We start from the raw sequence: 27,250 nt of genomic DNA, 5'->3' as shown, positions 1-27,250 counted from the left end.
CGGTAAGATTTAGGGTACAGGAGAGGATACGGAAAAGTGTTAGGGTCAGGGTACGTGTTAGGGCATGGGTTAATGTTAGTGTATGGGTTGGGATTAGGGTATGGGTGAGGGTAAGGAGTAGGGTTGGGGTTAGGGTTAGGGCTAGGGCTAGGGCTAGTGTTAGGGTTAGCGAATGGGTAAGGTTTAGGGTACAGGTGAGGGTACGGAAAAGTGTTAGGGTCAGGGTACGTGTCAGGACATGGCTTAGTATTAGTATACTGGTTAGGATTAGGGTACGGTTTGGGTAAGGTTTAGGGTTGGGGTTAGGGTTAGCTTTATGGCTAGGTTTAGGGTTAGCGAAATGTCAGGTTTAGGGTACAGGTGATGGTACAGAAAAGTGTTAGGGTTAGTGTATGTGTTAGGACACGTGTCAGTGTTAGTGTATGGCTTAGGATTAGCATACGGGTTAGGGTAAGGTGTATGGTTGGGGTTTGGTCTACGTTTAGGGCTAGGGTTAGGGTTAGCGAACGGTAAGGTGTAGGTTACAGGTGAGGTTACGGAAAAGGGTTAGTGTCAGGGTACGTGTTAGGGCAGGGTTTAGTGTGGTTTTACAGGTTAGGATTAGGGTACGGGTTAGGGTAATTGGTAGGGTTGGCGTTATGGTTAGTGTTAGGGGTGGGGTTAACTTTAGTGAACGCGTAAGGTTTAGGTTACAGCTGAGCATATGGAAATGTCTTATTGTCAAAGTACGTGTGCGGTATTGGGTTAGTGTTAGTGTACGGGTTAAGATTAGTGTACGTGTTAGGGTAAGGAGTAGGGTTGTAGTTAGGTTTAGGTTTGGGGCTAGGGTTATGGTTAACAAATGGTAAAGTTTACGGTTAGTGTTAGGGTTAGTGTTAGGGTTAGGGTTAGGTTTAGGGGTAGGGTTAGGGGTAGGGTTAGGGTAGGTGTTAGGGCACGAGTTAGAGTTAGTGTATGGGTTATGATTAGGGTATGGGTTAGGGTAAGGTGTAGGGTTTGGGTTAGGTTTAGGTTTAGGGCTAGTGTTAGGGTTAGCGAATAGGTAACATTAGAGTACAGGTGAGTGTATGGAAATGCGTTAGGGCCAGGGTTCGTGTTAGGGCACAGCTTAGTGTTAGTTTAAGGATTAGGATTACGGTACATATTAGGGTTAGGTGTTGGGTTGGGGTTGCATTTAGGGTTAGGTTTAGACCTAGGGTTAGGGTTAGTGAATGGTAAGGTTTAGGGTTCAGGTGTGGGTATGGAAAAGTGTTAGGGTCAGGGTAAGTGTTAAGGCACGGATTAGTGTTAGTGTACTGGTTAGGATTGGGTACGCGTTAGGGTAAGGTTTAGGGATGGGGTTAGCTTTACGTTTAGGTCTAGGGTTAAGGATAGCAAACGGTATGGTTTAGGGTACAGGTGAGTGTACGGAAAACTGTTATGGTCAGGGTACCTGTTAGGGCACATGTAGTGTTAGTGTATGGGTTAGGATTAGGGTACGGGTTAGGGTAACGTGTAGGGTTGGCGTTAGGGTTAAGTTTAGGGCTAGGGTTAGAGTTAGCGAACAGGTAAGTTTTATGGTACATGAGTGTACGGAAACGTGTTAGTGTCAAAGTACGTGTGATGGCATTGCATAATTTTTGGTGTACGGGTCAAGATTAGTGTACGGGTTAGGGTATGGTGTAGGGTTGGTGTTAGCGTTATGTTTAGGGCTAGGGTTACGGTTAGAGAACCAGTAAGGTTCAGGGTACAGGTGAGGGTACGGAAACCTTTTAGAGTCAGGGTATGTGTTAGGACACCTGTTAGTGTCAGTGTACGTGTCAGGATTAGCGTACAGTTTAGGGTAAGGTGTGGGGTTGGGGTTAGGGTTAGGTTTAGGGCTAGGCTTAGGGTTAGTGAACGGGTAAGTTTTAGGGTACAGTTGAGGGTACGGAAAAGCATTTGTGTCAGGTTATGTGTTAGGAAACGTGTTAGTGTTAATGTATGGTTAGGATTAGGGTATGGGTTAGGGTAATGGTTAGGGTTGGCGTTAGGGTTAGGGATAGGTTTAGTGAACGGTTAAGGCTTATGGTACATGTGAGTGTATGGAGACGTTTTAGTGTCAAAGTACGTGTGAGGGCATGGGTTAGTGTTAGGGTTAAATATAGGGTACGGGTTAGAATAGGGTGTAGGGTTGGTGTTAGGGTTAGGTTTAAGTCTACAGTTAGGGTTACCTAACGATTAGGTTTAGCGTGCAGGTGAGGGTATGGAAAAGTGTTAGGGTCAGGGTACGTTTCAGGGCACTGGTTAGTGTCAGTGTACGGTTTAGGTTTAGGGTATTGTTTAGGGTAAGGTGTAGGGTTGACGTTAGGGTTAGATTTAGAGCTAGGGTTAGGATTCGCGACCGGGTAAGGTTTAGGTTACAGGGGAGGGTACGGAAATGTTTTAGGGTCAAAATACATTTGCGGGAATGGGTCAGTGTTAGTGTACGGGTTAAGATTAGTGTACGTGTTAGGGTAAGGTGTAGTGTTGGAGTTAGATTTAGCTTTAGGGCTAGGGTTAGGGTTGGTGAAATGTAAGGTTTAGGGTACAGGTGAGGTTACAGAAAAGTGTTATGGTCCATGTATGTGTCAGGGCACGGATTAGTATAGGGTACGGGTTAGGATTACAGTACGGATTAGGGTAAGGTGTAGGATTGGGGTTAGGGTTAGGTTTAGGGTTAGGGTTAGGGTTAGCGAATAGGTAACATTCAGGGTACAGGTAAGCATATGGAAACGAGTTAGGGTCAGGCTTGGTGTTAGGGCACAGGTTAGTGTTATTGTACGGATTAGGATTAGGGTACGGCTTAGGATTTTGTGTACGGTTGTGGATAGTGTTAGGCTTAGACCTAGGGTTAGTGTTAGCGAACAGGTAAGGTTGTCGGTACACAGGAGGGTACGGAAACGTGTTAGTGTCAAAGTACATGTGAGGGCATTGCTTCATTTTGGTGTACGGGGTAAGATTAGTGTATGGGTTAGTGTATGGTGTAAGGTGGGTGTTAGCGTTATGTTTAGGGAAAGGGCTAGGTTTAGCGAACGGTAAGATTTAGGGTACTGGAGAGGATACGGAAAAGTGTTAGGGTCAGGGTACGTGTTAGGGCACGGGTTAGTGTTAGTGTACGGGTCAGGATTAGGGTATGGGTTAGGGAAAGGTGTAGGGTTGGGGTTATGTTTAGGTGTAGGGTTGGGGTTAGGGTTAGCGAATAGGTAACATTTAGGGTACAGGTGAGCTTATGGAAACGAGTTAGGGTCAGGGTTCATGTTAGGGCACAGGTTAGTGTTAGTGTACGGATTCGGATTAGGGTACGTGTTAGGGTTACGTGTAGGGTTGGGGTTAGGGTTAGGTTTAGACATAGGGTTAGGGTTAGTGAATGGTAAGATTTAGGGTACAGGAGTGGGTATGGAAAAGTGTTAGGGTCAGGGTACGTGTTAGTGCATTGATTAGTGTTAGTGTACGGGTAAGGATTAGGGTACAGGTTAGGGAAATGGGTAGGGTTGTTGTTATGGTTAGGGTTAGGGCTAGGGTTAGAGTTAGCAAACGGGTAAGGTTTACGGTACACGGGAGCGTACGGAAACGTGTTACCGTCAAAGTACATGTGAGGGCATGGGTTAGTTTTTTTGTACGGGTTAAGTTTAGTGTACGGGTTAGGGTATGCTGTGAGGTTGGTGTGAGAGTTATATTTAGGGCCAGGGTTAGGGTTAGTGAACGGTAAGATTTAGGGTACAGGAGAGGATACGGAAAAGTGTTAGGGTCAGGGTACGTGTTAGGGCATGGGTTAATGTTAGTGTATGGGTTGGGATTAGGGTATGGGTGAGGGTAAGGAGTAGGGTTGGGGTTAGGGTTAGGGCTAGGGCTAGGGCTAGTGTTAGGGTTAGCGAATGGGTAAGGTTTAGGGTACAGGTGAGGGTACGGAAAAGTGTTAGGGTCAGGGTACGTGTCAGGACATGGCTTAGTATTAGTATACTGGTTAGGATTAGGGTACGGTTTGGGTAAGGTTTAGGGTTGGGGTTAGGGTTAGCTTTATGGCTAGGTTTAGGGTTAGCGAAATGTCAGGTTTAGGGTACAGGTGATGGTACAGAAAAGTGTTAGGGTTAGTGTATGTGTTAGGACACGTGTCAGTGTTAGTGTATGGCTTAGGATTAGCATACGGGTTAGGGTAAGGTGTATGGTTGGGGTTTGGTCTACGTTTAGGGCTAGGGTTAGGGTTAGCGAACGGTAAGGTGTAGGTTACAGGTGAGGTTACGGAAAAGGGTTAGTGTCAGGGTACGTGTTAGGGCAGGGTTTAGTGTGGTTTTACAGGTTAGGATTAGGGTACGGGTTAGGGTAATTGGTAGGGTTGGCGTTATGGTTAGTGTTAGGGGTGGGGTTAACTTTAGTGAACGCGTAAGGTTTAGGTTACAGCTGAGCATATGGAAATGTCTTATTGTCAAAGTACGTGTGCGGTATTGGGTTAGTGTTAGTGTACGGGTTAAGATTAGTGTACGTGTTAGGGTAAGGAGTAGGGTTGTAGTTAGGTTTAGGTTTGGGGCTAGGGTTATGGTTAACAAATGGTAAAGTTTACGGTTAGTGTTAGGGTTAGTGTTAGGGTTAGGGTTAGGTTTAGGGGTAGGGTTAGGGGTAGGGTTAGGGTAGGTGTTAGGGCACGAGTTAGAGTTAGTGTATGGGTTATGATTAGGGTATGGGTTAGGGTAAGGTGTAGGGTTTGGGTTAGGTTTAGGTTTAGGGCTAGTGTTAGGGTTAGCGAATAGGTAACATTAGAGTACAGGTGAGTGTATGGAAATGCGTTAGGGCCAGGGTTCGTGTTAGGGCACAGCTTAGTGTTAGTTTAAGGATTAGGATTACGGTACATATTAGGGTTAGGTGTTGGGTTGGGGTTGCATTTAGGGTTAGGTTTAGACCTAGGGTTAGGGTTAGTGAATGGTAAGGTTTAGGGTTCAGGTGTGGGTATGGAAAAGTGTTAGGGTCAGGGTAAGTGTTAAGGCACGGATTAGTGTTAGTGTACTGGTTAGGATTGGGTACGCGTTAGGGTAAGGTTTAGGGATGGGGTTAGCTTTACGTTTAGGTCTACGGTTAAGGATAGCAAACGGTATGGTTTAGGGTACAGGTGAGTGTACGGAAAACTGTTATGGTCAGGGTACCTGTTAGGGCACATGTAGTGTTAGTGTATGGGTTAGGATTAGGGTACGGGTTAGGGTAACGTGTAGGGTTGGCGTTAGGGTTAAGTTTAGGGCTAGGGTTAGAGTTAGCGAACAGGTAAGTTTTATGGTACATGAGTGTACGGAAACGTGTTAGTGTCAAAGTACGTGTGATGGCATTGCATAATTTTTGGTGTACGGGTCAAGATTAGTGTACGGGTTAGGGTATGGTGTAGGGTTGGTGTTAGCGTTATGTTTAGGGCTAGGGTTACGGTTAGAGAACCAGTAAGGTTCAGGGTACAGGTGAGGGTACGGAAACCTTTTAGAGTCAGGGTATGTGTTAGGACACCTGTTAGTGTCAGTGTACGTGTCAGGATTAGCGTACAGTTTAGGGTAAGGTGTGGGGTTGGGGTTAGGGTTAGGTTTAGGGCTAGGCTTAGGGTTAGTGAACGGGTAAGTTTTAGGGTACAGTTGAGGGTACGGAAAAGCATTTGTGTCAGGTTATGTGTTAGGAAACGTGTTAGTGTTAATGTATGGTTAGGATTAGGGTATGGGTTAGGGTAATGGTTAGGGTTGGCGTTAGGGTTAGGGATAGGTTTAGTGAACGGTTAAGGCTTATGGTACATGTGAGTGTATGGAGACGTTTTAGTGTCAAAGTACGTGTGAGGGCATGGGTTAGTGTTAGGGTTAAATATAGGGTACGGGTTAGAATAGGGTGTAGGGTTGGTGTTAGGGTTAGGTTTAAGTCTACAGTTAGGGTTACCTAACGATTAGGTTTAGCGTGCAGGTGAGGGTATGGAAAAGTGTTAGGGTCAGGGTACGTTTCAGGGCACTGGTTAGTGTCAGTGTATGGTTTAGGTTTAGGGTATTGTTTAGGGTAAGGTGTAGGGTTGGCGTTAGGGTTAGATTTAGAGCTAGGGTTAGGGTTAGCGACCGGGTAAGGTTTAGGTTACAGGGGAGGGTACGGAAATGTTTTAGGGTCAAAATACATTTGCGGGAATGGGTCAGTGTTACTGTACGGGTTAAGATTAGTGTACGTGTTAGGGTAAGGTGTAGTGTTGGAGTTAGATTTAGCTTTAGGGCTAGGGTTAGGGTTGGCGAAATGTAAGGTTTAGGGTACAGGTGAGGTTACAGAAAAGTGTTATGGTCCATGTATGTGTCAGGGCACGGATTAGTATAGGGTACGGGTTAGGATTACAGTACGGATTAGGGTAAGGTGTAGGATTGGGGTTAGGGTTAGGTTTAGGGTTAGGGTTAGGGTTAGCGAATAGGTAACATTCAGGGTACAGGTAAGCATATGGAAACGAGTTAGGGTCAGGCTTGGTGTTAGGGCACAGGTTAGTGTTATTGTACGGATTAGGATTAGGGTACGGCTTAGGATTTTGTGTAGGGTTGTGGATAGTGTTAGGCTTAGACCTAGGGTTAGTGTTAGCGAACAGGTAAGGTTGTCGGTACACAGGAGGGTACGGAAACGTGTTAGTGTCAAAGTACATGTGAGGGCATTGCTTCATTTTGGTGTACGGGGTAAGATTAGTGTATGGGTTAGTGTATGGTGTAAGGTGGGTGTTAGCGTTATGTTTAGGGAAAGGGCTAGGTTTAGCGAACGGTAAGATTTAGGGTACTGGAGAGGATACGGAAAAGTGTTCGGGTCAGGGTACGTGTTAGTGCACGGGTTAGTGTTAGTGTATGGGTCAGGATTAGGGTATGGGTTAGGGAAAGGTGTAGGGTCGGGGTTATGTTTAGGTGTAGGGTTGGGTTTAGGGTTAGCGAATAGGTAACATTTAGGGTACAGGTGAGCTTATGGAAACGAGTTAGGGTCAGGGTTCATGTTAGGGCACAGGTTAGTGTTAGTGTACGGATTCGGATTAGGGTACGTGTTAGGGTTAGGTGTAGGGTTGGGGTTAGGGTTAGGTTTAGACATAGGGTTAGGGTTAGTGAATGGTAAGATTTAGGGTACAGGAGTGGGTATGGAAAAGTGTTAGGGTCAGGGTACGTGTTAGGGCATTGATTAGTGTTAGTGTACGGGTAAGGATTAGGGTACAGGTTAGGGAAATGGGTAGGGTTGTTGTTATGGTTAGGGTTAGGGCTAGGGTTAGAGTTAGCAAACGGGTAAGGTTTACGGTACACGGGAGCGTACGGAAACGTGTTACCGTCAAAGTACATGTGAGGGCATGGGTTAGTTTTTTTGTACAGGTTAAGTTTAGTGTACGGGTTAGGGTATGCTGTGAGGTTGGTGTGAGAGTTATGTTTAGGGCCAGGGTTAGGGTTAGCGAACGGTAAGATTTAGGGTACAGGAGAGGATACGGAAAAGTGTTAGGGTCAGGGTACGTGTTAGGGCATGGGTTAATGTTAGTGTATGGGTTGGGATTAGGGTACGGGTGAGGGTAAGGGGTAGGGTTGGGGTTAGGGTTAGGGCTAGGGCTAGGGCTAGGGTTAGGGTTAGCGAATGGGTAAGGTTTAGGGTACAGGTGAGGGTACGGAAAAGTGTTAGGGTCAGGGTACTTGTCAGGACATGGCTTAGTATTAGTATACTGGTTAGGATTAGGGTACGGTTTGGGTAAGGTTTAGGGTTGGGGTTAGGTTTAGCTTTATGGCTAGGTTTAGGGTTAGCGAAATGTCAGGTTTAGGGTACAGGTGAAGGTACAGAAAAGTGTTAGGGTTAGTGTATGTGTTAGGACACGTGTCAGTGTTAGTGTATGGCTTAGGATTAGCATACGGGTTAGGGTAAGGTGTACGGTTGGGGTTTGGTCTAGGTTTAGGGCTAGGGTTAGGGTTAGCGAACGGTAAGGTGTAGGTTACAGGTGAGGTTACGTAAAAGTGTTAGTGTCAGGGTACGTGTTAGGGCAGGGTTTAGTGTGGGTTTACAGGTTAGGATTAGGGTACGGGTTAGGGTAATTGGTAGGGTTGGCGTTATGGTTAGTGTTAGGGGTGGGGTTAACTTTAGTGAACGCGTAAGGTTTAGGTTACAGCTGAGCATATGGAAATGTCTTATTGTCAAAGTACGTGTGCGGTATTGGGTTAGTGTTAGTGTACGGGTTAAGATTCGTGTACGTGTTAGGGTAAGGAGTAGGGTTGTAGTTAGGTTTAGGTTTGGGGCTAGGGTTATGGTTAACAAATGGTAAAGTTTAGGGTTAGTTTTAGGGTTAGTGTTAGGGTTAGGGGTAGGGTTAGGGTAGGTGTTAGGGCACGAGTTAGTGTTAGTGTATGGGTTATGATTAGGGTATGGGTTAGGGTAAGGTGTAGGCTTTGGGTTAGGTTTAGGTTTAGGGCTAGTGTTAGGGTTAGCGAATAGGTAACATTAGAGTACAGGTGAGCGTATGGAAATGCGTTAGGGCCAGGGTTCGTGTTAGGGCACAGCTTAGTGTTAGTTTAAGGATTAGGATTACGGTACATGTTAGGGTTAGGTGTTGGGTTGGGGTTGCATTTAGGGTTAGGTTTAGACCTAGGGTTAGGGTTAGTGAATGGTAAGGTTTAGGGTTCAGGTGTGGGTATGGAAAAGTGTTAGGGTCAGGGTAAGTGTTAAGGCACGGATTAGTGTTAGTGTACTGGTTAGGATTGGGTACGCGTTAGGGTAAGGTTTAGGGATGGGGTTAGCTTTACGTTCAGGTCTAGGGTTAAGGATAGCAAACGGTATGGTTTAGGGTACAGGTGAGTGTACGGAAAACTGTTATGGTCAGGGTACCTGTTAGGGCACGTGTAGTGTTAGTGTATGGGTTAGGATTAGGGTAAGGGTTAGGGTAATGTGTAGGGTTGGCGTTAGGGTTAAGTTTAGGGCTAGGGTTAGAGTTAGCGAACAGGTAAGTTTTATGGTACATGAGTGTACGGAAACGTGTTAGTGTCAAAGTACGTGTGATGGCATTGCATAATTATTGTGTACGGGTCAAGATTAGTGTACGGGTTAGGGTATGGTGTAGGGTTGGTGTTAGCGTTATGTTTAGGGCTAGGGTTACGTTTAGTGAACCAGTAAGGTTCAGGGTACAGGTGAGGGTACGGAAACCTTTTAGAGTCAGGGTATGTGTTAGGACACCTGTTAGTGTCAGTGTACGTGTCAGGATTAGCGTACAGTTTAGGGTAAGGTGTGGGGTTGGGGTTAGGGTTAGGTTTAGGGCTAGGCTTAGGGTTAGTGAACGGGTAAGTTTTAGGGTACAGTTGAGGGTACGGAAAAGCATTTGGGTCAGGTTATGTGTTAGGAAACGTGTTAGTGTTAATGTATGGTTAGGATTAGGGTATGGGTTAGGGTAATGGTTAGGGTTGGCGTTAGGGTTAGGGATAGGTTTAGTGAACGGTTAAGGCTTATGGTACATGTGAGTGTATGGAGACGTTTTAGTGTCAAAGTACGTGTGAGGGCATGGGTTAGTGTTAGGGTTAAATATAGGGTACGGGTTAGAATAGGGTGTAGGGTTGGTGTTAGGGTTACGTTTAAGTCTACAGTTAGGGTTACCTAACGATTAGGTTTAGCGTGCAGGTGAGGGTATGGAAAAGTGTTAGGGTCAGGGTACGTTTCAGGGCACTGGTTAGTGTCAGTGTACGGTTTAGGTTTAGGGTATTGTTTAGGGTAAGGTGTAGGGTTGACGTTAGGGATAGATTTAGAGCTAGGGTTAGGGTTAGCGACCGGGTAAGGTTTAGGTTACAGGGGAGGGTACGGAAATGTTTTAGGGTCAAAATACATTTGCGGGAATGGGTCAGTGTTACTGTACGGGTTAAGATTAGTGTACGTGTTAGGGTAAGGTGTAGTGTTGGAGTTAGATTTAGCTTTAGGGCTAGGGTTAGGGTTGGCGAAATGTAAGGTTTAGGGTACAGGTGAGGTTACAGAAAAGTGTTATGGTCCATGTATGTGTCAGGGCACGGATTAGTATAGGGTACGGGTTAGGATTACAGTACGGATTAGGGTAAGGTGTAGGATTGGGGTTAGGGTTAGGTTTAGGGTTAGGGTTAGGGTTAGCGAATAGGTAACATTCAGGGTACAGGTAAGCATATGGAAACGAGTTAGGGTCAGGCTTGGTGTTAGGGCACAGGTTAGTGTTATTGTACGGATTAGGATTAGGGTACGGCTTAGGATTTTGTGTACGGTTGTGGATAGTGTTAGGCTTAGACCTAGGGTTAGTGTTAGCGAACAGGTAAGGTTGTCAGTACACAGGAGGGTACGGAAACGTGTTAGTGTCAAAGTACATGTGAGGGCATTGCTTCATTTTGGTGTACGGGGTAAGATTAGTGTATGGGTTAGTGTATGGTGTAAGGTGGGTGTTAGCGTTATGTTTAGGGAAAGGGCTAGGTTTAGCGAACGGTAAGATTTAGGGTACTGGAGAGGATACGGAAAAGTGTTAGGGTCAGGGTACGTGTTAGGGCACGGGTTAGTGTTAGTGTACGGGTCAGGATTAGGGTATGGGTTAGGGAAAGGTGTAGGGTTGGGGTTATGTTTAGGTGTAGGGTTGGGGTTAGGGTTAGCGAATAGGTAACATTTAGGGTACAGGTGAGCTTATGGAAACGAGTTAGGGTCAGGGTTCATGTTAGGGCACAGGTTAGTGTTAGTGTACGGATTCGGATTAGGGTACGTGTTAGGGTTACGTGTAGGGTTGGGGTTAGGGTTAGGTTTAGACATAGGCTTAGGGGTAGTGAATGGTAAGATTTAGGGTACAGGAGTGGGTATGGAAAAGTGTTAGGGTCAGGGTACGTGTTAGGGCATTGATTAGTGTTAGTGTACGGGTAAGGATTAGGGTACAGGTTAGGGAAATGGGTAGGGTTGTTGTTATGGTTAGGGTTAGGGCTAGGGTTAGAGTTAGCAAACGGGTAAGGTTTACGGTACACGGGAGCGTACGGAAACGTGTTACCGTCAAAGTACATGTGAGGGCATGGGTTAGTTTTTTTGTACGGGTTAAGTTTAGTGTACGGGTTAGGGTATGCTGTGAGGTTGGTGTGAGAGTTATATTTAGGGCCAGGGTTAGGGTTAGTGAACGGTAAGATTTAGGGTACAGGAGAGGATACGGAAAAGTGTTAGGGTCAGGGTACGTGTTAGGGCATGGGTTAATGTTAGTGTATGGGTTGGGATTAGGGTATGGGTGAGGGTAAGGAGTAGGGTTGGGGTTAGGGTTAGGGCTAGGGCTAGGGCTAGTGTTAGGGTTAGCGAATGGGTAAGGTTTAGGGTACAGGTGAGGGTACGGAAAAGTGTTAGGGTCAGGGTATGTGTCAGGACATGGCTTAGTATTAGTATACTGGTTAGGATTAGGGTACGGTTTGGGTAAGGTTTAGGGTTGGGGTTAGGGTTAGCTTTATGGCTAGGTTTAGGGTTAGCGAAATGTCAGGTTTAGGGTACAGGTGATGGTACAGAAAAGTGTTAGGGTTAGTGTATGTGTTAGGACACGTGTCAGTGTTAGTGTATGGCTTAGGATTAGCATACGGGTTAGGGTAAGGTGTATGGTTGGGGTTTGGTCTAGGTTTAGGGCTAGGGTTAGGGTTAGCGAACGGTAAGGTGTAGGTTACAGGTGAGGTTACGGAAAAGGGTTAGTGTCAGGGTACGTGTTAGGGCAGGGTTTAGTGTGGTTTTACAGGTTAGGATTAGGGTACGGGTTAGGGTAATTGGTAGGGTTGGCGTTATGGTTAGTGTTAGGGGTGGGGTTAACTTTAGTGAACGCGTAAGGTTTAGGTTACAGCTGAGCATATGGAAATGTCTTATTGTCAAAGTACGTGTGCGGTATTGGGTTAGTGTTAGTGTACGGGTTAAGATTAGTGTACGTGTTAGGGTAAGGAGTAGGGTTGTAGTTAGGTTTAGGTTTGGGGCTAGGGTTATGGTTAACAAATGGTAAAGTTTAGGGTTAGTGTTAGGGTTAGGGTTAGGTTTAGGGGTAGGGTTAGGGGTAGGGTTAGGGTAGGTGTTAGGGCACGAGTTAGTGTTAGTGTATGGGTTATGATTAGGGTATGGGTTAGGGTAAGGTGTAGGGTTTGGGTTAGGTTTAGGTTTAGGGCTAGTGTTAGGGTTAGCGAATAGGTAACATTAGAGTACAGGTGAGTGTATGGAAATGCGTTAGGGCCAGGGTTCGTGTTAGGGCACAGCTTAGTGTTAGTTTAAGGATTAGGATTACGGTACATATTAGGGTTAGGTGTTGGGTTGGGGTTGCATTTTGGGTTAGGTTTAGACCTAGGGTTAGGGTTAGTGAATGGTAAGGTTTAGGGTTCAGGTGTGGGTATGGAAAAGTGTTAGGGTCAGGGTAAGTGTTAAGGCACGGATTAGTGTTAGTGTACTGGTTAGGATTGGGTACGCGTTAGGGTAAGGTTTAGGGATGGGGTTAGCTTTACGTTTAGGTCTAGGGTTAAGGATAGCAAACGGTATGGTTTAGGGTACAGGTGAGTGTACGGAAAACTGTTATGGTCAGGGTACCTGTTAGGGCACGTGTAGTGTTAGTGTATGGGTTAGGATTAGGGTACGGGTTAGGGTAACGTGTAGGGTTGGCATTAGGGTTAAGTTTAGGGCTAGGGTTAGAGTTAGCGAACAGGTAAGTTTTATGGTACATGAGTGTACGGAAACGTGTTAGTGTCAAAGTACGTGTTATGGCATTACATAATTTTTGGTGTACGGGTCAAGATTAGTGTACGGGTTAGGGTATGGTGTAGGGTTGGTGTTAGCGTTATGTTTAGGGCTAGGGTTACGGTTAGAGAACCAGTAAGGTTCAGGGTACAGGTGAGGGTACGGAAACCTTTTAGAGTCAGGGTATGTGTTAGGACACCTGTTAGTGTCAGTGTACGTGTCAGGATTAGCGTACAGTTTAGGGTAAGGTGTGGGGTTGGGGTTAGGGTTAGGTTTAGGGCTAGGCTTAGGGTTAGTGAACGGGTAAGTTTTAGGGTACAGTTGAGGGTACGGAAAAGCATTTGGGTCAGGTTATGTGTTAGGAAACGTGTTAGTGTTAATGTATGGTTAGGATTAGGGTATGGGTTAGGGTAATGGTTAGGGTTGGCGTTAGGGTTAGGGATAGGTTTAGTGAACGGTTAAGGCTTATGGTACATGTGAGTGTATGGAGACGTTTTAGTGTCAAAGTACGTGTGAGGGCATGGGTTAGTGTTAGGGTTAAATATAGGGTACGGGTTAGAATAGGGTGTAGGGTTGGTGTTAGGGTTAGGTTTAAGTCTACAGTTAGGGTTACCTAACGATTAGGTTTAGCGTGCAGGTGAGGGTATGGAAAAGTGTTAGGGTCAGGGTACGTTTCAGGGCACTGGTTAGTGTCAGTGTACGGTTTAGGTTTAGGGTATTGTTTAGGGTAAGGTGTAGGGTTGACGTTAGGGTTAGATTTAGAGCTAGGGTTAGGATTCGCGACCGGGTAAGGTTTAGGTTACAGGGGAGGGTACGGAAATGTTTTAGGGTCAAAATACATTTGCGGGAATGGGTCAGTGTTAGTGTACGGGTTAAGATTAGTGTACGTGTTAGGGTAAGGTGTAGTGTTGGAGTTAGATTTAGCTTTAGGGCTAGGGTTAGGGTTGGCGAAATGTAAGGTTTAGGGTACAGGTGAGGTTACAGAAAAGTGTTATGGTCCATGTATGTGTCAGGGCACGGATTAGTATAGGGTACGGGTTAGGATTACAGTACGGATTAGGGTAAGGTGTAGGATTGGGGTTAGGGTTAGGTTTAGGGTTAGGGTTAGGGTTAGCGAATAGGTAACATTCAGGGTACAGGTAAGCATATGGAAACGAGTTAGGGTCAGGCTTGGTGTTAGGGCACAGGTTAGTGTTATTGTACGGATTAGGATTAGGGTACGGCTTAGGATTTTGTGTACGGTTGTGGATAGTGTTAGGCTTAGACCTAGGGTTAGTGTTAGCGAACAGGTAAGGTTGTCGGTACACAGGAGGGTACGGAAACGTGTTAGTGTCAAAGTACATGTGAGGGCATTGCTTCATTTTGGTGTACGGGGTAAGATTAGTGTATGGGTTAGTGTATGGTGTAAGGTGGGTGTTAGCGTTATGTTTAGGGAAAGGGCTAGGTTTAGCGAACGGTAAGATTTAGGGTACTGGAGAGGATACGGAAAAGTGTTAGGGTCAGGGTACGTGTTAGGGCACGGGTTAGTGTTAGTGTACGGGTCAGGATTAGGGTATGGGTTAGGGAAAGGTGTAGGGTTGGGGTTATGTTTAGGTGTAGGGTTGGGGTTAGGGTTAGCGAATAGGTAACATTTAGGGTACAGGTGAGCTTATGGAAACGAGTTAGGGTCAGGGTTCATGTTAGGGCACAGGTTAGTGTTAGTGTACGGATTCGGATTAGGGTACGTGTTAGGGTTACGTGTAGGGTTGGGGTTAGGGTTAGGTTTAGACATAGGGTTAGGGTTAGTGAATGGTAAGATTTAGGGTACAGGAGTGGGTATGGAAAAGTGTTAGGGTCAGGGTACGTGTTAGGGCATTGATTAGTGTTAGTGTACGGGTAAGGATTAGGGTACAGGTTAGGGAAATGGGTAGGGTTGTTGTTATGGTTAGGGTTAGGGCTAGGGTTAGAGTTAGCAAACGGGTAAGGTTTACGGTACACGGGAGCGTACGGAAACGTGTTACCGTCAAAGTACATGTGAGGGCATGGGTTAGTTTTTTTGTACGGGTTAAGTTTAGTGTACGGGTTAGGGTATGCTGTGAGGTTGGTGTGAGAGTTATATTTAGGGCCAGGGTTAGGGTTAGTGAACGGTAAGATTTAGGGTACAGGAGAGGATACGGAAAAGTGTTAGGGTCAGGGTACGTGTTAGGGCATGGTTTAATGTTAGTGTATGGGTTGGGATTAGGGTATGGGTGAGGGTAAGGAGTAGGGTTGGGGTTAGGGTTAGGGCTAGGGCTAGGGCTAGTGTTAGGGTTAGCGAATGGGTAAGGTTTAGGGTACAGGTGAGGGTACGGAAAAGTGTTAGGGTCAGGGTACGTGTCAGGACATGGCTTAGTATTAGTATACTGGTTAGGATTAGGGTACGGTTTGGGTAAGGTTTAGGGTTGGGGTTAGGGTTAGCTTTATGGCTAGGTTTAGGGTTAGCGAAATGTCAGGTTTAGGGTACAGGTGATGGTACAGAAAAGTGTTAGGGTTAGTGTATGTGTTAGGACACGTGTCAGTGTTAGTGTATGGCTTAGGATTAGCATACGGGTTAGGGTAAGGTGTATGGTTGGGGTTTGGTCTACGTTTAGGGCTAGGGTTAGGGTTAGCGAACGGTAAGGTGTAGGTTACAGGTGAGGTTACGGAAAAGGGTTAGTGTCAGGGTACGTGTTAGGGCAGGGTTTAGTGTGGTTTTACAGGTTAGGATTAGGGTACGGGTTAGGGTAATTGGTAGGGTTTGCGTTATGGTTAGTGTTAGGGGTGGGGTTAACTTTAGTGAACGCGTAAGGTTTAGGTTACAGCTGAGCATATGGAAATGTCTTATTGTCAAAGTACGTGTGCGGTATTGGGTTAGTGTTAGTGTACGGGTTAAGATTAGTGTACGTGTTAGGGTAAGGAGTAGGGTTGTAGTTAGGTTTAGGTTTGGGGCTAGGGTTATGGTTAACAAATGGTAAAGTTTAGGGTTAGTGTTAGGGTTAGTGTTAGGGTTAGGGTTAGGTTTAGGGGTAGGGTTAGGGGTAGGGTTAGGGTAGGTGTTAGGGCACGAGTTAGAGTTAGTGTATGGGTTATGATTAGGGTATGGGTTAGGGTAAGGTGTAGGGTTTGGGTTAGGTTTAGGTTTAGGGCTAGTGTTAGGGTTAGCGAATAGGTAACATTAGAGTACAGGTGAGTGTATGGAAATGCGTTAGGGCCAGGGTTCGTGTTAGGGCACAGCTTAGTGTTAGTTTAAGGATTAGGATTACGGTACATATTAGGGTTAGGTGTTGGGTTGGGGTTGCATTTAGGGTTAGGTTTAGACCTAGGGTTAGGGTTAGTGAATGGTAAGGTTTAGGGTTCAGGTGTGGGTATGGAAAAGTGTTAGGGTCAGGGTAAGTGTTAAGGCACGGATTAGTGTTAGTGTACTGGTTAGGATTGGGTACGCGTTAGGGTAAGGTTTAGGGATGGGGTTAGCTTTACGTTCAGGTCTAGGGTTAAGGATAGCAAACGGTATGGTTTAGGGTACAGGTGAGTGTACGGAAAACTGTTATGGTCAGGGTACCTGTTAGGGCACGTGTAGTGTTAGTGTATGGGTTAGGATTAGGGTACGGGTTAGGGTAATGTGTAGGGTTGGCGTTAGGGTTAAGTTTAGGGCTAGGGTTAGAGTTAGCGAACAGGTAAGTTTTATGGTACATGAGTGTACGGAAACGTGTTAGTGTCAAAGTACGTGTGATGGCATTGCATAATTTTGGTGTACGGGTCAAGATTAGTGTACGGGTTAGGGTATGGTGTAGGGTTGGTGTTAGCGTTATGTTTAGGGCTAGGGTTACGTTTAGTGAACCAGTAAGGTTCAGGGTACAGGTGAGGGTACGGAAACCTTTTAGAGTCAGGGTATGTGTTAGGACACCTGTTAGTGTCGGTGTACGTGTCAGGATTAGCGTACAGTTTAGGGTAAGGTGTGGGGTTGGGGTTAGGGTTAGGTTTAGGGCTAGGCTTAGGGTTAGTGAACGGGTAAGTTTTAGGGTACAGTTGAGGGTACGGAAAAGCATTTGGGTCAGGTTATGTGTTAGGAAACGTGTTAGTGTTAATGTATGGTTAGGATTAGGGTATGGGTTAGGGTAATGGTTAGGGTTGGCGTTAGGGTTAGGGATAGGTTTAGTGAACGGTTAAGGCTTATGGTACATGTGAGTGTATGGAGACGTTTTAGTGTCAAAGTACATGTGAGGGCATGGGTTAGTGTTAGGGTTAAATATAGGGTACGGGTTAGAATAGGGTGTAGGGTTGGTGTTAGGGTTAGGTTTAAGTCTACAGTTAGGGTTACCTAACGATTAGGTTTAGCGTGCAGGTGAGGGTATGGAAAAGTGTTAGGGTCAGGGTACGTTTCAGGGCACTGGTTAGTGTCAGTGTACGGTTTAGGTTTAGGGTATTGTTTAGGGTAAGGTGTAGGGTTGACGTTAGGGTTAGATTTAGAGCTAGGGTTAGGGTTAGCGACCGGGTAAGGTTTAGGTTACAGGGGAGGGTACGGAAATGTTTTAGGGTCAAAATACATTTGCGGGAATGGGTCAGTGTTACTGTACGGGTTAAGATTAGTGTACGTGTTAGGGTAAGGTGTAGTGTTGGAGTTAGATTTAGCTTTAGGGCTAGGGTTAGGGTTGGCGAAATGTAAGGTTTAGGGTACAGGTGAGGTTACAGAAAAGTGTTATGGTCCATGTATGTGTCAGGGCACGGATTAGTATAGGGTACGGGTTAGGATTACAGTACGGATTAGGGTAAGGTGTAGGATTGGGGTTAGGGTTAGGTTTAGGGTTAGGGTTAGGGTTAGCGAATAGGTAACATTCAGGGTACAGGTAAGCATATGGAAACGAGTTAGGGTCAGGCTTGGTGTTAGGGCACAGGTTAGTGTTATTGTACGGATTAGGATTAGGGTACGGCTTAGGATTTTGTGTAGGGTTGTGGATAGTGTTAGGCTTAGACCTAGGGTTAGTGTTAGCGAACAGGTAAGGTTGTCAGTACACAGGAGGGTACGGAAACGTGTTAGTGTCAAAGTACATGTGAGGGCATTGCTTCATTTTGGTGTACGGGGTAAGATTAGTGTATGGGTTAGTGTATGGTGTAAGGTGGGTGTTAGCGTTATGTTTAGGGAAAGGGCTAGGTTTAGTGAACGGTAAGATTTAGGGTACTGGAGAGGATACGGAAAAGTGTTAGGGTCAGGGTACGTGTTAGGGCACGGGTTAGTGTTAGTGTACGGGTCAGGATTAGGGTATGGGTTAGGGAAAGGTGTAGGGTTGGGGTTATGTTTAGGTGTAGGGTTGGGGTTAGGGTTAGCGAATAGGTAACATTTAGGGTACAGGTGAGCTTATGGAAACGAGTTAGGGTCAGGGTTCATGTTAGGGCACAGGTTAGTGTTAGTGTACGGATTCGGATTAGGGTACGTGTTAGGGTTACGTGTAGGGTTGGGGTTAGGGTTAGGTTTAGACATAGGCTTAGGGGTAGTGAATGGTAAGATTTAGGGTACAGGAGTGGGTATGGAAAAGTGTTAGGGTCAGGGTACGTGTTAGGGCATTGATTAGTGTTAGTGTACGGGTAAGGATTAGGGTACAGGTTAGGGAAATGGGTAGGGTTGTTGTTATGGTTAGGGTTAGGGCTAGGGTTAGAGTTAGCAAACGGGTAAGGTTTACGGTACACGGGAGCGTACGGAAACGTGTTACCGTCAAAGTACATGTGAGGGCATGGGTTAGTTTTTTTGTACAGGTTAAGTTTAGTGTACGGGTTAGGGTATGCTGTGAGGTTGGTGTGAGAGTTATATTTAGGGCCAGGGTTAGGGTTAGTGAACGGTAAGATTTAGGGTACAGGAGAGGATACGGAAAAGTGTTAGGGTCAGGGTACGTGTTAGGGCATGGGTTAATGTTAGTGTATGGGTTGGGATTAGGGTATGGGTGAGGGTAAGGAGTAGGGTTGGGGTTAGGGTTAGGGCTAGGGCTAGGGCTAGTGTTAGGGTTAGCGAATGGGTAAGGTTTAGGGTACAGGTGAGGGTACGGAAAAGTGTTAGGGTCAGGGTACGTGTCAGGACATGGCTTAGTATTAGTATACTGGTTAGGATTAGGGTACGGTTTGGGTAAGGTTTAGGGTTGGGGTTAGGGTTAGCTTTATGGCTAGGTTTAGGGTTAGCGAAATGTCAGGTTTAGGGTACAGGTGATGGTACAGAAAAGTGTTAGGGTTAGTGTATGTGTTAGGACACGTGTCAGTGTTAGTGTATGGCTTAGGATTAGCATACGGGTTAGGGTAAGGTGTATGGTTGGGGTTTGGTCTAGGTTTAGGGCTAGGGTTAGGGTTAGCGAACGGTAAGGTGTAGGTTACAGGTGAGGTTACGGAAAAGGGTTAGTGTCAGGGTACGTGTTAGGGCAGGGTTTAGTGTGGTTTTACAGGTTAGGATTAGGGTACGGGTTAGGGTAATTGGTAGGGTTGGTGTTATGGTTAGTGTTAGGGGTGGGGTTAACTTTAGTGAACGCGTAAGGTTTAGGTTACAGCTGAGCATATGGAAATGTCTTATTGTCAAAGTATGTGTGCGGTATTGGGTTAGTGTTAGTGTACGGGTTAAGATTAGTGTACGTGTTAGGGTAAGGAGTAGGGTTGTAGTTAGGTTTAGGTTTGGGGCTAGGGTTATGGTTAACAAATGGTAAAGTTTAGGGTTAGTGTTAGGGTTAGTGTTAGGGTTAGGGTTAGGTTTAGGGGTAGGGTTAGGGGTAGGGTTAGGGTAGGTGTTAGGGCACGAGTTAGTGTTAGTGTATGGGTTATGATTAGGGTATGGGTTAGGGTAAGGTGTAGGGTTTGGGTTAGGTTTAGGTTTAGGGCTAGTGTTAGGGTTAGCGAATAGGTAACATTAGAGTACAGGTGAGTGTATGGAAATGCGTTAGGGCCAGGGTTCGTGTTAGGGCACAGCTTAGTGTTAGTTTAAGGATTAGGATTACGGTACATATTAGGGTTAGGTGTTGGGTTGGGGTTGCATTTAGGGTTAGGTTTAGACCTAGGGTTAGGGTTAGTGAATGGTAAGGTTTAGGGTTCAGGTGTGGGTATGGAAAAGTGTTAGGGTCAGGGTAAGTGTTAAGGCACGGATTAGTGTTAGTGTACTGGTTAGGATTGGGTACGCGTTAGGGTAAGGTTTAGGGATGGGGTTAGCTTTACGTTTAGGTCTAGGGTTAAGGATAGCAAACGGTATGGTTTAGGTACAGGTGAGTGTACGGAAAACTGTTATGGTCAGGGTACCTGTTAGGGCACGTGTAGTGTTAGTGTATGGGTTAGGATTAGGGTACGGGTTAGGGTAACGTGTAGGGTTGGCGTTAGGGTTAAGTTTAGGGCTAGGGTTAGAGTTAGCGAACAGGTAAGTTTTATGGTACATGAGTGTACGGAAACGTGTTAGTGTCAAAGTACGTGTTATGGCATTACATAATTTTTGGTGTACGGGTCAAGATTAGTGTACGGGTTAGGGTATGGTGTAGGGTTGGTGTTAGCGTTATGTTTAGGGCTAGGGTTACGGTTAGAGAACCAGTAAGGTTCAGGGTACAGGTGAGGGTACGGAAACCTTTTAGAGTCAGGGTATGTGTTAGGACACCTGTTAGTGTCAGTGTACATGTCAGGATTAGCGTACAGTTTAGGGTAAGGTGTGGGGTTGGGGTTAGGGTTAGGTTTAGGGCTAGGCTTAGGGTTAGTGAACGGGTAAGTTTTAGGGTACAGTTGAGGGTACGGAAAAGCATTTGGGTCAGGTTATGTGTTAGGAAACGTGTTAGTGTTAATGTATGGTTAGGATTAGGGTATGGGTTAGGGTAATGGTTAGGGTTGGCGTTAGGGTTAGGGATAGGTTTAGTGAACGGTTAAGGCTTATGGTACATGTGAGTGTATGGAGACGTTTTAGGGTCAAAGTACGTGTGAGGGCATGGGTTAGTGTTAGGGTTAAATATAGGGTACGGGTTAGAATAGGGTGTAGGGTTGGTGTTAGGGTTACGTTTAAGTCTACAGTTAGGGTTACCTAACGATTAGGTTTAGCGTGCAGGTGAGGGTATGGAAAAGTGTTAGGGTCAGGGTACGTTTCAGGGCACTGGTTAGTGTCAGTGTACGGTTTAGGTTTAGGGTATTGTTTAGGGTAAGGTGTAGGGTTGACGTTAGGGTTAGATTTAGAGCTAGGGTTAGGATTCGCGACCGGGTAAGGTTTAGGTTACAGGGGAGGGTACGGAAATGTTTTAGGGTCAAAATACATTTGCGGGAATGGGTCAGTGTTAGTGTACGGGTTAAGATTAGTGTACGTGTTAGGGTAAGGTGTAGTGTTGGAGTTAGATTTAGCTTTAGGGCTAGGGTTAGGGTTGGCGAAATGTAAGGTTTAGGGTACAGGTGAGGTTACAGAAAAGTGTTATGGTCCATGTATGTGTCAGGGCACGGATTAGTATAGGGTACGGGTTAGGATTACAGTACGGATTAGGGTAAGGTGTAGGATTGGGGTTAGGGTTAGGTTTAGGGTTAGGGTTAGGGTTAGCGAATAGGTAACATTCAGGGTACAGGTAAGCATATGGAAACGAGTTAGGGTCAGGCTTGGTGTTAGGGCACAGGTTAGTGTTATTGTACGGATTAGGATTAGGGTACGGCTTAGGATTTTGTGTACGGTTGTGGATAGTGTTAGGCTTAGACCTAGGGTTAGTGTTAGCGAACAGGTAAGGTTGTCGGTACACAGGAGGGTACGGAAACGTGTTAGTGTCAAAGTACATGTGAGGGCATTGCTTCATTTTGGTGTACGGGGTAAGATTAGTGTATGGGTTAGTGTATGGTGTAAGGTGGGTGTTAGCGTTATGTTTAGGGAAAGGGCTAGGTTTAGCGAACGGTAAGATTTAGGGTACTGGAGAGGATACGGAAAAGTGTTAGGGTCAGGGTACGTGTTAGGGCACGTGTTAGTGTTAGTGTACGGGTCAGGATTAGGGTATGGGTTAGGGAAAGGTGTAGGGTTGGGGTTATGTTTAGGTGTAGGGTTGGGGTTAGGGTTAGCGAATAGGTAACATTTAGGGTACAGGTGAGCTTATGGAAACGAGTTAGGGTCAGGGTTCATGTTAGGGCACAGGTTAGTGTTAGTGTACGGATTCGGATTAGGGTACGTGTTAGGGTTACGTGTAGGGTTGGGGTTAGGGTTAGGTTTAGACATAGGGTTAGGGTTAGTGAATGGTAAGATTTAGGGTACAGGAGTGGGTATGGAAAAGTGTTAGGGTCAGGGTACGTGTTAGGGCATTGATTAGTGTTAGTGTACGGGTAAGGATTAGGGTACAGGTTAGGGAAATGGGTAGGGTTGTTGTTATGGTTAGGGTTAGGGCTAGGGTTAGAGTTAGCAAACGGGTAAGGTTTACGGTACACGGGAGCGTACGGAAACGTGTTACCGTCAAAGTACATGTGAGGGCATGGGTTAGTTTTTTTGTACGGGTTAAGTTTAGTGTACGGGTTAGGGTATGCTGTGAGGTTGGTGTGAGAGTTATATTTAGGGCCAGGGTTAGGGTTAGTGAACGGTAAGATTTAGGGTACAGGAGAGGATACGGAAAAGTGTTAGGGTCAGGGTACGTGTTAGGGCATGGGTTAATGTTAGTGTATGGGTTGGGATTAGGGTATGGGTGAGGGTAAGGAGTAGGGTTGGGGTTAGGGTTAGGGCTAGGGCTAGGGCTAGTGTTAGGGTTAGCGAATGGGTAAGGTTTAGGGTACAGGTGAGGGTACGGAAAAGTGTTAGGGTCAGGGTACGTGTCAGGACATGGCTTAGTATTAGTATACTGGTTAGGATTAGGGTACGGTTTGGGTAAGGTTTAGGGTTGGGGTTAGGGTTAGCTTTATGGCTAGGTTTAGGGTTAGCGAAATGTCAGGTTTAGGGTACAGGTGATGGTACAGAAAAGTGTTAGGGTTAGTGTATGTGTTAGGACACGTGTCAGTGTTAGTGTATGGCTTAGGATTAGCATACGGGTTAGGGTAAGGTGTATGGTTGGGGTTTGGTCTAGGTTTAGGGCTAGGGTTAGGGTTAGCGAACGGTAAGGTGTAGGTTACAGGTGAGGTTACGGAAAAGGGTTAGTGTCAGGGTACGTGTTAGGGCAGGGTTTAGTGTGGTTTTACAGGTTAGGATTAGGGTACGGGTTAGGGTAATTGGTAGGGTTGGCGTTATGGTTAGTGTTAGGGGTGGGGTTAACTTTAGTGAACGCGTAAGGTTTAGGTTACAGCTGAGCATATGGAAATGTCTTATTGTCAAAGTACGTGTGCGGTATTGGGTTAGTGTTAGTGTACGGGTTAAGATTAGTGTACGTGTTAGGGTAAGGAGTAGGGTTGTAGTTAGGTTTAGGTTTGGGGCTAGGGTTATGGTTAACAAATGGTAAAGTTTAGGGTTAGTGTTAGGGTTAGTGTTAGGGTTAGGGTTAGGTTTAGGGGTAGGGTTAGGGGTAGGGTTAGGGTAGGTGTTAGGGCACGAGTTAGAGTTAGTGTATGGGTTATGATTAGGGTATGGGTTAGGGTAAGGTGTAGGGTTTGGGTTAGGTTTAGGTTTAGGGCTAGTGTTAGGGTTAGCGAATAGGTAACATTAGAGTACAGGTGAGTGTATGGAAATGCGTTAGGGCCAGGGTTCGTGTTAGGGCACAGCTTAGTGTTAGTTTAAGGATTAGGATTACGGTACATATTAGGGTTAGGTGTTGGGTTGGGGTTGCATTTAGGGTTAGGTTTAGACCTAGGGTTAGGGTTAGTGAATGGTAAGGTTTAGGGTTCAGGTGTGGGTATGGAAAAGTGTTAGGGTCAGGGTAAGTGTTAAGGCACGGATTAGTGTTAGTGTACTGGTTAGGATTGGGTACGCGTTAGGGTAAGGTTTAGGGATGGGGTTAGCTTTACGTTTAGGTCTAGGGTTAAGGATAGCAAACGGTATGGTTTAGGGTACAGGTGAGTGTACGGAAAACTGTTATGGTCAGGGTACCTGTTAGGGCACGTGTAGTGTTAGTGTATGGGTTAGGATTAGGGTACGGGTTAGGGTAACGTGTAGGGTTGGCGTTAGGGTTAAGTTTAGGGCTAGGGTTAGAGTTAGCGAACAGGTAAGTTTTATGGTACATGAGTGTACGGAAACGTGTTAGTGTCAAAGTACGTGTGATGGCATTGCATAATTTTTGGTGTACGGGTCAAGATTAGTGTACGGGTTAGGGTATGGTGTAGGGTTGGTGTTAGCGTTATGTTTAGGGCTAGGGTTACGGTTAGAGAACCAGTAAGGTTCAGGGTACAGGTGAGGGTACGGAAACCTTTTAGAGTCAGGGTATGTGTTAGGACACCTGTTAGTGTCAGTGTACGTGTCAGGATTAGCGTACAGTTTAGGGTAAGGTGTGGGGTTGGGGTTAGGGTTAGGTTTAGGGCTAGGCTTAGGGTTAGTGAACGGGTAAGTTTTAGGGTACAGTTGAGGGTACGGAAAAGCATTTGTGTCAGGTTATGTGTTAGGAAACGTGTTAGTGTTAATGTATGGTTAGGATTAGGGTATGGGTTAGGGTAATGGTTAGGGTTGGCATTAGGGTTAGGGATAGGTTTAGTGAACGGTTAAGGCTTATGGTACATGTGAGTGTATGGAGACGTTTTAGTGTCAAAGTACGTGTGAGGGCATGGGTTAGTGTTAGGGTTAAATATAGGGTACGGGTTAGAATAGGGTGTAGGGTTGGTGTTAGGGTTAGGTTTAAGTCTACAGTTAGGGTTACCTAACGATTAGGTTTAGCGTGCAGGTGAGGGTATGGAAAAGTGTTAGGGTCAGGGTACGTTTCAGGGCACTGGTTAGTGTCAGTGTACGGTTTAGGTTTAGGGTATTGTTTAGGGTAAGGTGTAGGGTTGGCGTTAGGGTTAGATTTAGAGCTAGGGTTAGGGTTCACGACCGGGTAAGGTTTAGGTTACAGGGGAGGGTACGGAAATGTTTTAGGGTCAAAATACATTTGCGGGAATGGGTCAGTGTTACTGTACGGGTTAAGATTAGTGTACGTGTTAGGGTAAGGTGTAGTGTTGGAGTTAGATTTAGCTTTAGGGCTAGGGTTAGGGTTGGCGAAATGTAAGGTTTAGGGTACAGGTGAGGTTACAGAAAAGTGTTATGGTCCATGTATGTGTCAGGGCACGGATTAGTATAGGGTACGGGTTAGGATTACAGTACGGATTAGGGTAAGGTGTAGGATTGGGGTTAGGGTTAGGTTTAGGGTTAGGGTTAGGGTTAGCGAATAGGTAACATTCAGGGTACAGGTAAGCATATGGAAACGAGTTAGGGTCAGGCTTGGTGTTAGGGCACAGGTTAGTGTTATTGTACGGATTAGGATTAGGGTACGGCTTAGGATTTTGTGTAGGGTTGTGGATAGTGTTAGGCTTAGACCTAGGGTTAGTGTTAGCGAACAGGTAAGGTTGTCGGTACACAGGAGGGTACGGAAACGTGTTAGTGTCAAAGTACATGTGAGGGCATTGTTTCATTTTGGTGTACGGGGTAAGATTAGTGTATGGGTTAGTGTATGGTGTAAGGTGGGTGTTAGCATTATGTTTAGGGAAAGGGCTAGGTTTAGCGAACGGTAAGATTTAGGGTACTGGAGAGGATACGGAAAAGTGTTAGGGTCAGGGTACGTGTTAGTGCACGGGTTAGTGTTAGTGTATGGGTCAGGATTAGGGTATGGGTTACGGAAAGGTGTAGGGTCGGGGTTATGTTTAGGTGTAGGGTTGGGTTTAGGGTTAGCGAATAGGTAACATTTAGGGTACAGGTGAGCTTATGGAAACGAGTTAGGGTCAGGGTTCATGTTAGGGCACAGGTTAGTGTTAGTGTACGGATTCGGATTAGGGTACGTGTTAGGGTTAGGTGTAGGGTTGGGGTTAGGGTTAGGTTTAGACATAGGGTTAGGGTTAGTGAATGGTAAGATTTAGGGTACAGGAGTGGGTATGGAAAAGTGTTAGGGTCAGGTTACGTGTTAGGGCATTGATTAGTGTTAGTGTACGGGTAAGGATTAGGGTACAGGTTAGGGAAATGGGTAGGGTTGTTGTTATGGTTAGGGTTAGGGCTAGGGTTAGAGTTAGCAAACGGGTAAGGTTTACGGTACACGGGAGCGTACGGAAACGTGTTACCGTCAAAGTACATGTGAGGGCATGGGTTAGTTTTTTTGTACAGGTTAAGTTTAGTGTACGGGTTAGGGTATGCTGTGAGGTTGGTGTGAGAGTTATGTTTAGGGCCAGGGTTAGGGTTAGCGAATGGTAAGATTTAGGGTACAGGAGAGGATACGGAAAAGTGTTAGGGTCAGGGTACGTGTTAGGGCATGGGTTAATGTTAGTGTATGGGTTGGGATTAGGGTACGGGTGAGGGTAAGGGGTAGGGTTGGGGTTAGGGTTAGGGCTAGGGCTAGGGCTAGGGTTAGGGTTAGCGAATGGGTAAGGTTTAGGGTACAGGTGAGGGTACGGAAAAGTGTTAGGGTCAGGGTACGTGTCAGGACATGGCTTAGTATTAGTATACTGGTTAGGATTAGGGTACGGTTTGGGTAAGGTTTAGGGTTGGGGTTAGGGTTAGCTTTATGGCTAGGTTTAGGGTTAGCGAAATGTCAGGTTTAGGGTACAGGTGATGGTACAGAAAAGTGTTAGGGTTAGTGTATGTGTTAGGACACGTGTCAGTGTTAGTGTATGGCTTAGGATTAGCATACGGGTTAGGGTAAGGTGTACGGTTGGGGTTTGGTCTAGGTTTAGGGCTAGGGTTAGGGTTAGCGAATAGTAAGGTGTAGGTTACAGGTGAGGTTACGGAAAAGTGTTAGTGTCAGGGTACGTGTTAGGGCAGGGTTTAGTGTGGGTTTACAGGTTAGGATTAGGGTACGGGTTAGGGTAATTGGTAGGGTTGGCGTTATGGTTAGTGTTAGGGGTGGGGTTAACTTTAGTGAACGCGTAAGGTTTAGGTTACAGCTGAGCATATGGAAATGTCTTATTGTCAAAGTACGTGTGCGGTATTGGGTTAGTGTTAGTGTACGGGTTAAGATTAGTGTACGTGTTAGGGTAAGGAGTAGGGTTGTAGTTAGGTTTAGGTTTGGGGCTAGGGTTATGGTTAACAAATGGTAAAGTTTAGGGTTAGTGTTAGGGTTAGGGTTAGCGTTAGGGGTAGGGTTAGGGGTAGGGTTAGGGTAGGTGTTAGGGCACGAGTTAGTGTTAGTGTATGGGTTATGATTAGGGTATGGGTTAGGGTAAGGTGTAGGCTTTGGGTTAGGTTTAGGTTTAGGGCTAGTGTTAGGGTTAGCGAATAGGTAACATTAGAGTACAGGTGAGTGTATGGAAATGCGTTAGGGCCAGGGTTCGTGTTAGGGCACAGCTTAGTGTTAGTTTAAGGATTAGGATTACGGTACATGTTAGGGTTAGGTGTTGGGTTGGGGTTGCATTTAGGGTTAGGTTTAGACCTAGGGTTAGGGTTAGTGAATGGTAAGGTTTAGGGTTCAGGTGTGGGTATGGAAAAGTGTTAGGGTCAGGGTAAGTGTTAAGGCACGGATTAGTGTTAGTGTACTGGTTAGGATTGGGTACGCGTTAGGGTAAGGTTTAGGGATGGGGTTAGCTTTACGTTTAGGTCTAGGGTTAAGGATAGCAAACG

This window comes from Mesoplodon densirostris, chromosome 20, assembly GCF_025265405.1.
Source record: "Mesoplodon densirostris isolate mMesDen1 chromosome 20, mMesDen1 primary haplotype, whole genome shotgun sequence".
Taxonomy (NCBI): domain Eukaryota; kingdom Metazoa; phylum Chordata; class Mammalia; order Artiodactyla; family Ziphiidae; genus Mesoplodon; species Mesoplodon densirostris.
The sequence above is the reverse complement of the archived record's forward strand: the minus strand, read 5'-3'. Positions refer to the sequence as shown.